Source organism: Ctenopharyngodon idella, chromosome 18 (genome assembly GCF_019924925.1).
Source record: "Ctenopharyngodon idella isolate HZGC_01 chromosome 18, HZGC01, whole genome shotgun sequence".
NCBI classification, from domain to species: domain Eukaryota; kingdom Metazoa; phylum Chordata; class Actinopteri; order Cypriniformes; family Xenocyprididae; genus Ctenopharyngodon; species Ctenopharyngodon idella.
In genome coordinates this window covers 26,155,264-26,170,840 of record NC_067237.1, presented here as the reverse complement: position 1 = coordinate 26,170,840, position 15,577 = coordinate 26,155,264, and the positions used below count along the sequence as shown (strand labels likewise).

The 15,577-nt window shown below is 38.4% G+C and overlaps 1 protein-coding gene across 1 annotated transcript in view; it reads left to right on the top strand.

Annotated features, from left to right (window-relative positions):
* Positions 1–15,577, top strand: part of cdh13 (cadherin 13, H-cadherin (heart)) — a 355,078-nt gene that overhangs the window by 128,144 nt on the left and 211,357 nt on the right. The gene's annotated exons all lie outside the window — the stretch shown is intronic.

Below are 15,577 nucleotides of genomic sequence, written 5' to 3'. Positions count from 1 at the left end.
ACTTCAAAAACTCATTGTGGTTACTTCCACCACATGCTTTTAGCCAAATGCAAGTATTCATTCATTCATCTTCTTGGAATATATATGTTTATCATGTCTGAATGCGTACAAATACATCTTTGAAAAGCCTGAATTGTCGCAATTGAGATCTTACTATCTACCTGACAAGATACAGGGATGGCTGCTATGGATAACCCAACAGATCCAACAGAAAAAAAGCTCTTGAAAAGGCGTTTGAATCACTACAGTGATGTCCTTTACTCAACCCCATTTACACAGATCATCCAAACCCTCTTGTTTAATAGCAGAGAGAGCAAACTCCTCTATCTGTCTGTCTGTCTGTCGTGTTTCAGTATTGAGGCTTTTTTCCCCTTTTTTTGTCCTGCCATGAGCATTGTGTTTTAAAGAGAGACTGTCAAATTAAAGACAAGTAAATATGGATTTGTTGACTGGCTGATTTTGAAAATGCATCCCTAGCTAGTTATGCAATGCATTATTCCAGGTCTGTTTACTACCCTTACTGCTATTGTACACTTAAAAACCAATTAGTGATACCTATTGACTGAGTGACTGGTCCAGGGTCACACAGCTGAATCAGCTGGATACCTTTGGATAGGCTTAAGGAACAGCAGGGGAACAAAGTGCTTGGCTTAGGCCAAGGTTGCTCAGCCATCAAGCAGAGCTGAATACGGTTGGCACTAGCTCAGTGATTACCCACCAGCCTAGAGAGATCAATTCACTGAACTTCCTTCATCCGAGCAACTGTGAATGTCAATGGGTTCCTGCAAAAAGCTCCGGTGTAAATCTGAAGGAATTCCAGTGGGTTTGTCTTTCCGGTTCAGACTGAGGTGCAATATTTAACCATCCTTTTCAAGACACTGCAATCTAACCGACTGAGTACTTGTGATCCGTTGTGAGAGAAAAGCAGGCCAGGATGATGAGGACGGTCAGTTCTGCAGGATCAGGCTGCTCTTGTTAAGAGAGCCCTTGAGACCAATGCCAACCAAAGAGGTGAGTAGGTGGAGGTGAGCGGAGAACGTGTGGGATTACTGAGCTGGTTTAGAGCCTTGCCTTCAATTACATTTGACATTTTTGTAGTCCGCTGACCTGTCTGTAACTCTCAAAAGGGCGAATGCGGATACAAGCTGGTGTTTCGATACATCAGACGAAAATGTGGTTGGTTGGCCAACGGTGGTAATCTCAGCAGAGTGTAAGAACAGCTTTTACCCAAGGATTGATGTCTTTATAAAGCTGTGCAGACCATATAGTCATTGAGTAGACATTTTTTCGTTGCTGCTCGCTTGCTTTTGAGCTTCAGATGTTGGCTTTAAAAGGTTTTGCTTGTATCTTTACAGTATTAATATGTCAAAACTCAATACACTGCATGGAAAATGGGCTTTTGGCTCACCCATGGAGCAGAAATCCATGTTTGTGACTTCTAAAGTGAATGTTAGATTAGCCCTTTAATGGTCTTTATCTGAGAATCCCAACATGAAAGGCTTGAGTTAGACGGAGGCTTCAGTTGAAGAGCCCACAGCTGGAGAGGAACCCAACCACAGAGAGATGAAGCGGGATTGGCTAGTGCTATGAGATCAAATGCTGAATCAAACTGGTCGTTTCACCTCTGATCAGGAGTATGGGCCACTGAAATGTCATCCCAGTCGTTGCCTCCCACTGAGCCAAATCTTGTGTGAGACTGTTTACTCGACTGCAGATAAACATCCTCACGTTCTAATAAGCTAGTTAATGGTGATTAAACCGACAGCCATTAAAAATAGGGTGGACATTTTAATGGACAAAAGCAATGATGTGTGTGCAGGGACGTAAGACTGCGCTGATAGATCAGTGGTTGTGTAATTTAAAATTAAAGGAAGGGATCAGTGCAAACGCAGCTGCTGTAGGTTCACGCACCATCTCAGATTTACTGCCAATCACATGTAGTTTGAATTAGCTGAGTGACTTTTTGTTTGTAGACTGGTCACCCTAAAGCGGGGGTTCCCAAACACGTTCCTGGAGCCTCCCCAGCACTGGAGATTTTGCATGTCTCCTTTATCTGACACACCCATTTCAGGTCTTGGAGCAGAGATTGTGTATTATAGGGAGATGAGAGGGTCTGTTTCTCTTACTATTGGAGAAAGCCTAACGGCTAACTTAATCATGTGCGGCACCTCTCAGCCTATTGTGTAATGGCAGTGACATCAGTGCCCACCGTTCAAAACTCCTTCCCTGCCGGAGCGTTAGCATTAGCTGTTACGCTTTTTTGGCTAAAGGTTGCAGGTAGTGATGTGACATTTGAACCGAGGCTTCGGAGCTTGTGCCGAGCATAAATGGGCGTCACTCAACTAATTCAAGCCTGGATTCGAGGCTTGTGTCGGTAACGTAGAAATCACGTGACCAATGACAAACGAAGCCTCACTTTCTGTCCAATCACGTGCGCGATTCACTTTGCGTATCGGAATGCTTGAACCCCCAGATCTTACTTTGTGAGTAGGTTTTCATTCAGACTTATTCAATTAAATTTTTAGATACACAGTTATACAAGTAATATGAAGAATACAAATTATTTCAGGAAAATAAAATTTGCCATATGCAATTCATCAATTCATATATGTGTACATTTATTCTTCTGTTCACATCATATTGATAATCACACTGGCATTAAATGCCGTAGTTTAATGGGTACATTAATTTATCACTGAGATAAATTCAACACATTTGAGCATGTAACATGAAACTGTGTGGTGGCTGCTTTGTCCGACGAAGCTTCTTTCACAGGGTTTTGGCTGCTTGATTTTTTACTAAACACCAGATGGCGCTGTTTTCGACACTCTCGAGGCTTTGAATCTTTTCCCGAAACAATGAGGGGAAAGCCTCAGTGCTTCATGATGCTTCATTTGCCCATCACTAGTTGCAGGCTTGCCTTCCAGTGGCTTTGCTTGGAGTCTCGACTAATGAGATGATGATCTGAATCAGGTGTGTTTGATTAAGGAGACATGGAAAACATGCAGTGTCGGGGAGGCTCCAGGAATGTGTTTGGGAACCCCCGGCACTAAAGGATTGGAATTGTTATATCACACACTTTTAATGTGAGGCAGTATTAGATATGCTTTTACACTTACAGTTTTAGACAATTTACTTTACTTCAGGTGATGTGTAAAGGTTTTCCAGCCCAGGCTTATTAGGAAAATGTACCTGTGTCAACATTTTTGCAAAACGCAAAATATGTTGCGTCATGCACGTTTCACGAAATCGCCAGTGAGTGGCTCTAAAAGTATGTTTAGTTTTTTCCGGAACAGAATGTGAAAATGGGAACGTTTTATTATGTTGGAGTTTGTACATATCACCGCAGTTCTGAATTGAAATGTCTGGTGAGTGGCGCTAAAAGCTTAATGCTCCATCACGTTTAATAACATACACCTACACTAAACCCTAAACCTACCTGATAGTGTTAACAAAAGCATTTTAGCTTGTTTTTGAACTGTTGTCTTTGAGCTGTTTTACTGTGACTTGTCTTTCACGGGATTCGTACCCGAGTTCTTTACATCGCAAGTACAATTCTGTACCAGCTGAGCTACCGAGCAAGCTTGTTACATCAGTAAAACTGAACATCTGGAGCTGGGTAAGTGATGCAAACTCCAAAATATATTAGTTTACAAATCATGCACTATGGTAAAAAGTGTTTGGAGGTCATAACATTATTGTGCAAGAAGCCACGTGAAAACAAGTCTTTATTAATCTATAATCTAGCCCTGTAATCATAATTGTGTATGAAAACGATTAAAAGTGTTTGCTGTTTTACTGCCTCTAGTGTTCATTTCTGCTAGAAACTGCAGTGATATGTACGTATTGGTATGTATTTTGTGTTTTGCAAAAATGTTGACACAGGTACGTTTTTCTAATAAGCCTGTGTTGAGGTTTTCAGTGGTTTTGGTTCCGGAAGTATTTTTCTCATTCATTTGCCCCTATTGAATTCCTTTATAATGAGATATTTGAGACAAACCATTGAATCACATAAATCATCACAAACTTGATTTGAACAAATCTGAGATTTGAATAAATCATTTATTGCTAAAATGAAGCAATAAATGAGGCTATAAACTTCTCATGAAGCATTGCGAATATCGCAATCATATCAAAAATGGCAGTTCAATATAAAACTTTTGACTTAGAGTTATTAATTCTAAGTATAAAACAATATATTTGTTTATTGCAAAAATATTTAGGTATATTCTATTTATGTAGAATGTAGAGTTTATGGAGACTTAAACAGTTACAATGAGTCATGTGCAATGCTTCATGGAAGTTTGGAACTTATTTGGCATAGTTTTAATTTCCATGCTAACAGTGACTTTTCAGATTTTTTATTATTATTAATAAATCTAAGAAGAAATCATATTGATATAATCATATTGCGTAACAATGCATCCTTCATATCTCCAAAAACTCTTTAGTTTTATCATATTTATAAAAGATAGATACGCTAAACCGAGTCTTTCCGAAAAAAGCAGAGCTCCTGGGGGCATGCCTGCTGTCAGTGCCGTGGGCGGAGCTAAAGAGTCATGAGCGTGCGCAGCTTTTGTGTAGAGATCGTCTGCTAGCTGCGACATCATTGTAAATAAAAAGAGAACAAAAACGTTCGTGTTGTTTACATTATATGCACTTGCGCGCCGATTGCCAACAAAACACAGACATCTAATGTAGCTTTACTCACCACCCGCGATCTGCAAATCCAGCGCCAAACTGGGACTTCTTTACAAAGTATTCATCACCGAAATCCCGGGAACAAACAAACATACGTGCACAACTCCGTTGCTGCCCCGGAAAAACAAACTTCATCCACTGTTCCCTTGACGCTGGGTTCTTTGGGAAGCTGAAAAAGGTAATCTTTCCCTCACAACCAAAAACACACTCCTTCGGTGACGGGAGCTGCGTCTCATTTCGGAGGCTGTGTCCTTCGGAGATCACATTTGAAGGCTGAATACTTCATCAAGGATGTCATATTTAAGAAAAGTAACCGTAATAAAATTGACTGATATTCATTGTGAGGTGTAAAATACTGTAATTTCTTTCTTACGTTGCAATCTAACGGTTATTTTTCTTAAATAAGTCTGCCTCGATGATGTATGCAACCTTTGAAGGGTGTAGCCCCTGAATTGGGACACAGCCATTGTTGAAAAATCTCTCGAAATCTCTCTCTCAAAAAAAAAAAACTCTCCGAAACCTGGTCCGAATCCGGAAGTAGTGTATTTGGCACAGAAATACTCATACGTCCAACTCATGTTTTGAAACTTTGGCCATATTTAGAATGAGAATGCAACTCTTAAACAGTGTAAATAAGTCAAAATGCATGAAATAGCATTACACCGCCCTTTTATGAACCTCAGCGCTCATGGTAGGTCTATCTGGAAAGGTTTATATGTTATTGTTAAAAATCAATTACTCTGTAGACAAAGTTAATGAGATTTTTACTACCGGAACTACTGTTGCGCTCTGTTGAGGTTTATCTTTATCAGTTGTTGACACAGCTTTAATAAGTAAATGAAATGCTGTTAGCAATTATCAGATCTGGGCTTTATTGTTATGTAATGTGCATATCATTGATAAAATGTTTGCTTGTGTATAAGCAAGTTCATGTGTGTATTTGAATCCTGACAAGGCTCATCGCACAACTCCCGCAAGGTAATCCTCGTTGCACGATGCAATTTGAGCTCAACAACACTCGTTTTAAGACGAGAGGGGTCTGCTATTGACAGCTAACATCAAAGCGGCCCATAGCCATATGCTCTCCAAAACACTCCTGTCCTCTACAGCAACAAACAGACAATACCATCAAACACTCACTGCTTTGCTTTTGAAATACCTGACACTGTTTGCTTTGCTACTGGCACACTATAAAGAGCTTACCCTTCTCATTGAAACCAATCTAAAATGGGGTAATGGAAAGGGAAATGAGCAGATACATGGCGCTTGAGAGATTTACTACGCCTTTGCTTGATTCGGTTTTCGCAGTAGAATAATCTTTTGACTTTGCTGTTTGTTAAGAACAAATGGTTGTTTTCCTGACCGTACTCAATTATGCCGGCAAGCAGGGATGTTTGACAATGCTTTTGTGTGTGTTGCTGTATGCATTTTTTGTTAAAAATGGCCCTGAAAGCTTTTGTGTTGAGAGAGATAAAAGAACTAACGGCAGAGTTGAAAAGGTTAAGTGCTCAAAGAGGAAACTTCAGTGGATTTGATTTGTATTGATTTTGGTAGAGACACTGCACTAACCAGTTACCCTCCTTGCACCTAACAAACAGAGCTGAGGTGAAAGCAAAACAGCTGGAGATGGATGGGTGATCGCTCATTTCATGTTGTTGTTTTTTTTCTTTCTCTCGGTTTAAAAAAAAGAAAGAAACACATTTAGAAACATCATAGCCGAAATTTGGTTTTTATTTGAGCATTTGAATTTCACAGATAAAAGTTATCGTTTTTAATTCTAGGGGGCGCTGTTATGCATCATCTGCATAGAGTACAGCATCTCTGGATCCATGCGAAGAAAAAGATCTGCATATACCAAGGCTGTGTCTGAAATCGCCCCCTATTCACGTAAATAGGGCACTATTTGAGGGAACAGCTATTTGTAGTGGTGTCCGAAACCATAGTGGACATTATCGAGTGCACTCATTCAATCCCATAATACACCGCAAAAACTAGTGTACAACCGATGTATGCTTAACAGCTAGACAATGCCCATAATGCACTGTGAGGGTCGTGTCGAATGAATTCCAGCGTCTGACCAGAAGATGGCGCCCGCAGCTGAATCATCCATCCATCCATTTTCCAAACCGCTGGTCCAATGTGGGTACAGCATAATATCATACAGGAATAAATTCCTTTATAATTGATTATTAAATTATTTAATTAAGGTTTATACATGCTAGTTTCCATGGTAGAGTTCAAGTTTTCATTACTACGAGAGCTGCCAGTTTGCTGAGTTTGTGAATGTTTACACATTCATATACAGTGTTGGGTGTAACTTAGTAACGCTTTACTGTAATTAAATGACTTATCCACTAAAAAAGTAAAGTAAGGGATTACTGTTCATTTTTAGGTAATTTAATTACAGTTACTTATGTTCTTGCGTTACATACTGTAAATTAGTTCAACAGTTCTGTTTAAATCAATATTGAATTTAAAATCTAAATTTGTTGTCTATAGGTAAAAGTGAACGCTGCCTCTTTAAAATTGTCAGCTGTAGTGCAGTTGCGCGTGAGTTCGCAACTTCGCACCAGTTGGTTGTGTAGTCGGTGTCTGAAGATGTCGGCAGAAGCGAGTGGCTGTTTTGCAGTTTCCAGTTACTTCACTTTTTTGACACAGGTAGGCAAGAACATTACAGTAAAATGTAAGCTATGTCATAGGGAGAAAAAACTGTGCGCGCTCTCTGAGAGACGGTCTCCAGTCAGTGAGCTCTTTTACCGTGGTATCAACTTTGGAATTGAGCATTGTGCACTTTTGGAGGTATTGGTACCAACTACTAGATTTTTGGTATCGTGACATCCCTATTCGTACTAAAAATCTTTTAAGTATTATAGTTTGTTTTAATAAAGCTAAAATGTTTTATAAAGCTATAAAAGGCTAATCTTTTCCATGTTTGACTCATATTTAAATTATTAAAAGAGTTTCCTTTCTATTATCTATCCAGTCAAGGTTTATAGGGATTTTAAGAAGTAATTAGTAATGAGTTGAAGTAACTTACCCAACATGCTGTCAGGGAAAGAGTTAAGTAACTGATATTATTTTGAGTAGAATGTTGTAATGACTAAACAATTCTACTGATTTCACTCTTTTTGCTCTGTCAAATGTTGTGTTCTCTTGGGAAGTTCCTACTTACATATTTGGATATTGTAATGACAACATGATGTGCGCTCAAATGATTTCTGGACAATTTTGTCGTTCCCTCTAATGTTTTCAGTTCCCGACAAAGACAGGAAGCTTTTTAGCTCTAATGCAATGTAATGAAGAGAGAAGGATGCACATTAGGTGTGTAATTGCCGTATTTTATCATTCTTGTGCTGCCTCAGAGAGTGATGGGAAATGTTTGTTGAACAAGTTGCTGTTTTGGGCATCAGCACGTGTCTACATGCAACATCATGCATCATGTTGCAACGTGCATATTTTAACATCTTTTATCTTGGTGGAAAATGTAGTTCTTGTATGCAGTTTACATTGGATGCCTGATTTTTGCCCCTCCAGATTTCCATGAAGCAATATATGGGTAGTCGACATGAAATTTGAAGCAGTTTCAACAGTGTCTTATTGGTGTGACATAATTCACCTGAAACATTTTAAACATTTTTCAGTTTTTTCTAAAATTGCTATACACTCCGCTTTTATGCTCATATTAATTTATTATATGGCTTATGTTTGTAGAACTTATTTTTGTCACTTGCAGGACCATTTAAAATGAGCAAAGGAACTGGCAGAAATTGAAAATGAAGACCTAATGTATACATTTGAAGACTTAAAGGAACACTCCACTTTTTTGAAAATAGGCTCATTTTCCAACCCCCCTAGAGTTAAACAGTTGAGTTTTACCGTTTTCGAATCCATTCAGCCGATCTCCGGGTCTGGCGGTACCACTTTTTGCGTAGCTTAGCATAGTTCATTGGATCTGATTAGACCGTTAGCATCTCATTCAAAAATGACCAAAGAGCTTCGATATTTTTCCTATTTAAATATGGCTAGGAACTATACTCTCATTCCGGCGTAATAATTAAGGAACTTTGCTGTCGTACCATGGGTGCAGCAGGCGCAATAATATTGCGCAGCATCTCTCACAAATGTCTCCATGGTTGCAAGGCACGCTCCATGTGCAAGCAGGGGGTCACAGGCGCTGCGTAATATCATTGCGCCTGCTGCACCCATGGTACGGCAGCAAAGTTCCTTGATTATTACACCAGAATGAGAGTATAGTTCCTAGCCATATCGGCCTAGAAAATTGCAACTTTTCATTTTCTGTCGGTCTTAGTACACGATGTAACTACAGAAGAGTCAAGTTTTAAATAGGAAAAATATCAAAACTCTTTGGTCGTTTTTGAGCGAGATGCTAACGGTCTAATCAGATTCAATGAAGTATGCTAAGCTATGCTAAAAGTGGTACCGCCAGACCCGGAGATCGGCTGAATGGATTCGAAAATGGTAAAACTCAACTGTTTAACTCTAGGGGAGTTGGTAAATGAGCCTATTTTCAAAAAAAGTGGAGTGTTCCTTTAAGGTATACATTTCCTACAGGACCTACAGTAGTGTATACAAAAGATGTACATACAGTATATGTACATTTTACCCTAGAATCCATCCATCCATCCATCCATCCATCCATGAAGCTTTTCTAGGCTAATTTTGAAATCTGTGATGCTGTGTGTGACACAATGGCCGACATATAGGGAATAGAAAAACAGCTCTCTAATTTTGAACCTATGACTCTTGTCATTGGTTCAAAAATATGACTTTTAATATTTTTTTAAACTGATATAAAATATTGTTTCATGGACGGTTAGAAATATTTATGGCTAAAGCAACAAAAGTGACACTCGCGTATGTTATACACCCATTTTAACCTGCTGCCAGTGAGTATCATTTTATTTTCCCAGGTCCCTCTTTTAACTGTCTGACCTAAGATGGATGGCTATTGTTACACCAGCAATCACAGAACACAATTTGACAAAGGGCTTGTGAGATGTTCAGAAACACGGGCGAGAAGAAGATTTAGACGAGTGAGACTGAGATGACCAAGAGGAGGAATTGCTTAAAGGTGGACATTTAGAAAATAAACCAACAACAAAAACACACATGAACAAGTTGAAAGGCTATAGGGAAAAAAACAAAGCTGAGAGTATAATTACAGCACATGTGTGTTCCTTTGAGCTCTGCAATTCTACTGTTGTTGATAACAACAACAATAGTGATCGGTGGGTAGTTTGACAGACAGACTGAACTCATTACAGCCAAGGTGCAAGAGCAGATCTCAGCACACAACAGCGGCACACACTACACTGCTACAGTCCCCAGGGCCTGGAGAGAGACATGAACACGGGAGCTCATTAAGACCCTCAGTCTAGCTCTCCCAGTGTCTTAACCCAGGCCCACATCACATTCAGAGTGTGAGAGATTGACTCTGACTGTAGTGCTCGCAGCAGCTGAGGAGTGCTACTGCTGTTGATGATTATGAGTAACTGTAAGGGAAAGACAGAAAGAAAAGAATTCGGAATGAAAGTTTCCCCTGGTGATTCTGTGTCTTTTTTGTCACATGCAGGACCTGTAGTGAGGGCTGTATATATGTTTGACCACACATACAGTAGTCTTCAATATTTCTCAAGGCTTTTTCATATAACTCTTCAGTGCATTCTGCATTCCTTGAGGATTTCAAACCGGAGTGTGTGTGTGTCTATATATATATATACATACAGTACTGTGCAAAAGTCTTAGGCCACCATTAGATGTTGTTTTAGTCTCTTTATTAGAATATAACCAGAAAATACAGGAAATTTGTATGCAGTATTAAAAACAGAAAAAAAAAAAAAAAAAAAAATCTGAAAAAATGGCTAAAGTGGCAAGTATTTATTGACCTCCCCTTACACTTCAGCAATAGCAGGAACCGGCTCTCTTAAACAGAAATTGAATGGAAAAGGACTGGAAGGCCAATAAAACTTTCAAAATCTGATTAGAAGTTTCTCAGAGTTTCTTCTTTGAGAAACTGGAAGAAGTCCAGTGATTGTGTTTATGATTGTGTTTATGGGGTGCAGTTTAACATGCTTCGTTTATAAAAACAAACAAAAAACAAACAAAAAAAAACTGTATTTTTCATATATTTTACCTTTATTCTACACCGCTGTTTCCATTATCATTTGAACGGCGGGTTTGACTTCCTGGTTCTATGAAACCACTCAATCCGAAATAGCAATGGGCTCACACTGGTTAGCTGGCCCAGTGTATTGTGATTTGCTGAAACGTCCGGAAGCACCACGCCCCTTACCATTAGTTGTTACATGTGCTTCGGTGGAAATGTAAATAATGGCGTCTATATTGCCGTATCAAATTGAGCCCGAATTAGACCCAGATAGCAGTAATGGTGAAGAGGGTCAAGCAGAACCTCTGCAAGCACAGCTTTTAAAGGATGTTTATGAATGGTAAGTATTTCTGTTTGTATTTGATTAAAGCTTTACTGTAGCCGGATACATGACTGAGAAGTAGCACTTTTGTAAAGGTATCATTTAATTTACAGCATGAACACTGTTTGTCTATGAACATAGAAGTTTGTTGGTGTTTGTTGGCGTTTGTTGGAGAAGTATGCAATAGAATTTAGCTAACTGGCTAGCGAAGCAAAAATGCGCTGGTCTTTGTTTACGTCCTTGATGCAACCAAAAAATAGCAACATAAGACATGTACAAACAATAAAACGTACTTACAGTTAGGGGCCCATAAACAGCAGCTTCTGCTTTTAAATTGCTTCATCTTTCAGTAATAGCCTTTGTGCAAATCCAGCATTAAACTGGTGTACATTCTGGAAGCTGTCTTCAGCGCCGCATCCAGTGTAGACAATATCACTGATTATAATGGTTTCTATTATCTGTCCGGTGTAGACAACTCTTCCGCTTCCATAATGCCGCGTGACATGGCCTCGCCCACTTTGTTGCGTGTTCCCGTGGGCAGGGTTTATGTTAATTGCAGGGTTTATGATGTCACCAACCCGGGAAGAAGCTCGTTGTAGTCCAAACCGGTCGTTTTTGTAGGCATTAAACTGCCATAACTTTAAAAGACAATAACTCAGTTTGCATTGAACTTTCAGCACTGTAACTTTGCAGATACTATTTATGCTCAAGCAGCAACATTACACACTAACTAAAGTTAAAAAAGTGAAATTGCAATGAACCAACTCTTTAAAGAAGCAATTTTGTTCAGATTTTTTTTTTTTTTTTTACATTTTTTTGTACATATTTCCTGTATTTTTTGTTTGTATCTTAATTAAGAGACAGAAAAATAAATATGGGTGGTCATTAAAACATAAAACAACAAAGCTGGTGGAGGCCTAAGACTTTTGCACAGTACTGTGTATATATTTATATATTTAACAGTACTGTACTCTAGTATTATTTTTGTATTATTGAGAAACTGTTATACTTTTTATTACTTTTTGGAATTATTTTAATTCCATTTTAATTTTAATTATTAAATTAAATTAGTAATTTAGTTGTGTGTTTTGATATGTTTTATTATTTAAATATGTTTATACATTTTTTTAAATTATTTTATTAGTTTTAGTTATGAAGTTAGTTATTTTTTTTTAAGTACATGAAGTTAAAATAAATGAAATAAGTATTAAATAAGTGTACTTTTTATATTTTATTTTATTTCAAGTTTATTTCATTTTTATGGTTTTAGTAAACAATAACAACCCTGTTGTACTATAATAGTGGATTTGAAAGAAAATATTAACAACATACTACTTAATGTTGTTAATATGATGCAAATATTTGCATATGATATTTCATTTAAAGCCAGGGACACACTTAACGACTAGCTAAAACGTTCTTAGACTGAGCTAAACACACATAAACTGTTTCCTTCGATTGAAGCAGATTTAAATACTTACACACCGACTGTAAACACAGACTGAACACAACTGGCTCTGACTCTGTGCATTTGGACATGATCGGTCGTAAGTATCAAATTACATTCATAATCGGCATTACAAACATTAAGTGTGTCCCCTGGCTTAAAGCCAATTTAATTTTGCATTTTGATAATTATTTAACTTAACCACATTTTGATAATACCATGCTTAATATTGGTCTTATTTGTCTTAATATATATATATATTCAAAATATATATAGCTGAAAATGTATTTTTATATATATATATATATATATATATATATATATATATAAAAATACATTTTCAGCAGGGACATTGGTGACATAAAGAAAATACAAAAAAAAAAAAAATCAATTGAAAGATGTTTTATATCATCACATTCTGATTCAACTTCTTTTACTATGACACCGTAGATTTAGCTTTTGAATTGCATTAAAGGACGCGTTACTGTAATAAATATAATGTGATGGCTATTCTCTAGTGTTCTGAATTACCTTAAATGTACTAATTGTCTGTATGTATCGCTCACCACAGATATATTTTTGAGTATTTCCTTCAACAAACACAATAACGCATAATATCCTGCCTCACCGCCTGCTTCTTGGAAAGAGCCTCCCCCACATGAACCTACACATGGTTTGCTTGTTTTTGGTCTGCAGTTGAAGTTCCCACTTGAAACTTGAAGCAATGTACTTATTCTTACCCCTGTAGGTGTCCAGATCACTTACAGTGTAAAAAAATCACGCACAAAAAGTGAATTCGCTTGAAAGGCATTACGATACCCTTCTCTACACCATTAAATGATCTCTTCCGATAGAAACAGGTGCTTCTGCAGGCAATAATGTGACTGTTGATTCGATTACCTGCAGTTTCATCACCTGTGTTCGTAGAGGTTATCGATAGGGTGTCACATTACTGATTCTGCCTCAATTCAATTAGCGTAACCAATATGTGAGAAGCTCTGTGGTCATACTGTGCTAACGCTGTTAGCATCACCGCAGTCCTCGCTTGAGGATGCACTATACAGTGTAGTGGTGAATGTTTAAGTGAGAGAACAAGACAATATCTTCGTCTTGCACCTACACCTGCGTGCCCGAGTAATACATAATGTATTTTTTTTATCCGAACAACCAGTGTGGCTCACAAAGGAAGCCGTTTTGGAGAAGAAAGAGCAGTTGTGAATGTAGCTCAGGTGTTGAGGTGTTCAAAGGTTGATTTTTATTTTTTTTTATTTTTCCACTTTTGGCATCCTGCAGTGCGAAGCGTATATCAAGATTGCTAAGCAATTAAGCTAATTGGTCACCAAGGCATTCATTATTGACGTGTCATGCTAAACACCTCTTTTTTTGTGGAGCTGGCGTTGTCACATTAGTCGTTTTGAACGGAAATGCAATTTCTGAGTGAACGCAAAATAATGGTACTGGCACTGTTCCAGCTCACTTACTCAAATGAAATCTTCATTGAATGCATTTAAATGGTGTATTTAAACGGGCTATAGTTGGTTACAGTTCTCACTTAAGCTTTTATGGATGTAATTGAATTTCAAAAAAAAAAAAAAAAAAAAAAAACACTGAAGGTTCAAAGGCTGAATCTGTGAAGGATTTTAATGTGTATGCCTTTGCATGTGTACACTGATGAGCCAAAACATTATGACCACCTGCCTAATATGCTGTTGGTCCTCCACGTGCCGCCAAAACAGTGCCGACCCACCGAGGCATGAGCCACCATTGAGCGAACTTTTTGGTCACATCCCATGCTCAATTGGATTCTGATCTGGGGAATATTGAGGACAGGGACACCTTTAACTCTTCATCATGTTCCTCAAACCATTCCTGAAAAATGCATACAGTGTGGCAGGGTGCATTATCCTGCTGAAAGAGGCCACTTCAACCAGGGAATGCCATTGTCATGAAGGGGTGTACCTGGTCTGCAGCAATGTTTAGGGAGGTGGCACACGTCAAATTTACATCCACATGAATGGCCAGACCCATGGTTTCCCAGTAGAGCATTCCCAGCTTATCACATTCCCTCCACTGGCTTGTCATTGTCCCACAGTGCATCCTGATGCCATCACTTCCCCAGGTAAATGGTACACACGTACACAGCCGTCCACGTGTTGTAAAAGAAAATGGGACTCATCAGACTAGGCGACCTTCTACTTCTCCAAGGTCCAGTTCCGATGCTCCTGTGCCCATTGTAGGAGCTTTTAATAGTGGACAGGGGTCATTATCATAGGCACTCTGATTGGTTTACGGCTATGCAGCCCCATACACAGCAGAGTGCAATGCCGCACATTCCTCCCATAACCATCATTAAAATTTTGTGTGACTTGTGCTACAGTAGACTTTCTGTTGGCTCGGACCAGATGGGATAGCCTTTGTTGCCCTCATGCATTAGATGAACCTTGGGTGCCCAACACCCTGTCGCAGGTTTGTGGTTTGGCCCTTCCTCGACCTTGACCCACTGCTGACCGGGAGCAACCCACAAGCTTTGCCCTTTCAGAGATTCTCTGACCCAGTTAAAAGTGACAGTAAAGACATTTATAATGTTGCAAACTGTTCTAGATTTTACTTAAAAATGAGCATATTAGAATGATTTCTGAAGGATCATGTGACACTGAAGACTAGTAATGACTGCTGAAAATTCAGCTTTGTCATCACAAGAATAAATACATATTAAAATATTAAGATATAATATTACAAAACAGCTATTTTTGTAATATTTTACAATATTACTGTTTTTATTGTATTTTTGACCAAATATTTTGATTGATTGATTGATTGATTTGATTGGGAAAAATATTCCGTTAGAACATAATGCATACTATACAGGCATTTAATATTTTGGGGTTAAATTTCCAGGAATAGCTACCATGAAAAAATAAATTGAAGATTTGGCTCATGCTGCCCGTTTCACATCTACTCTCCCCAGGTCACCTTGAGT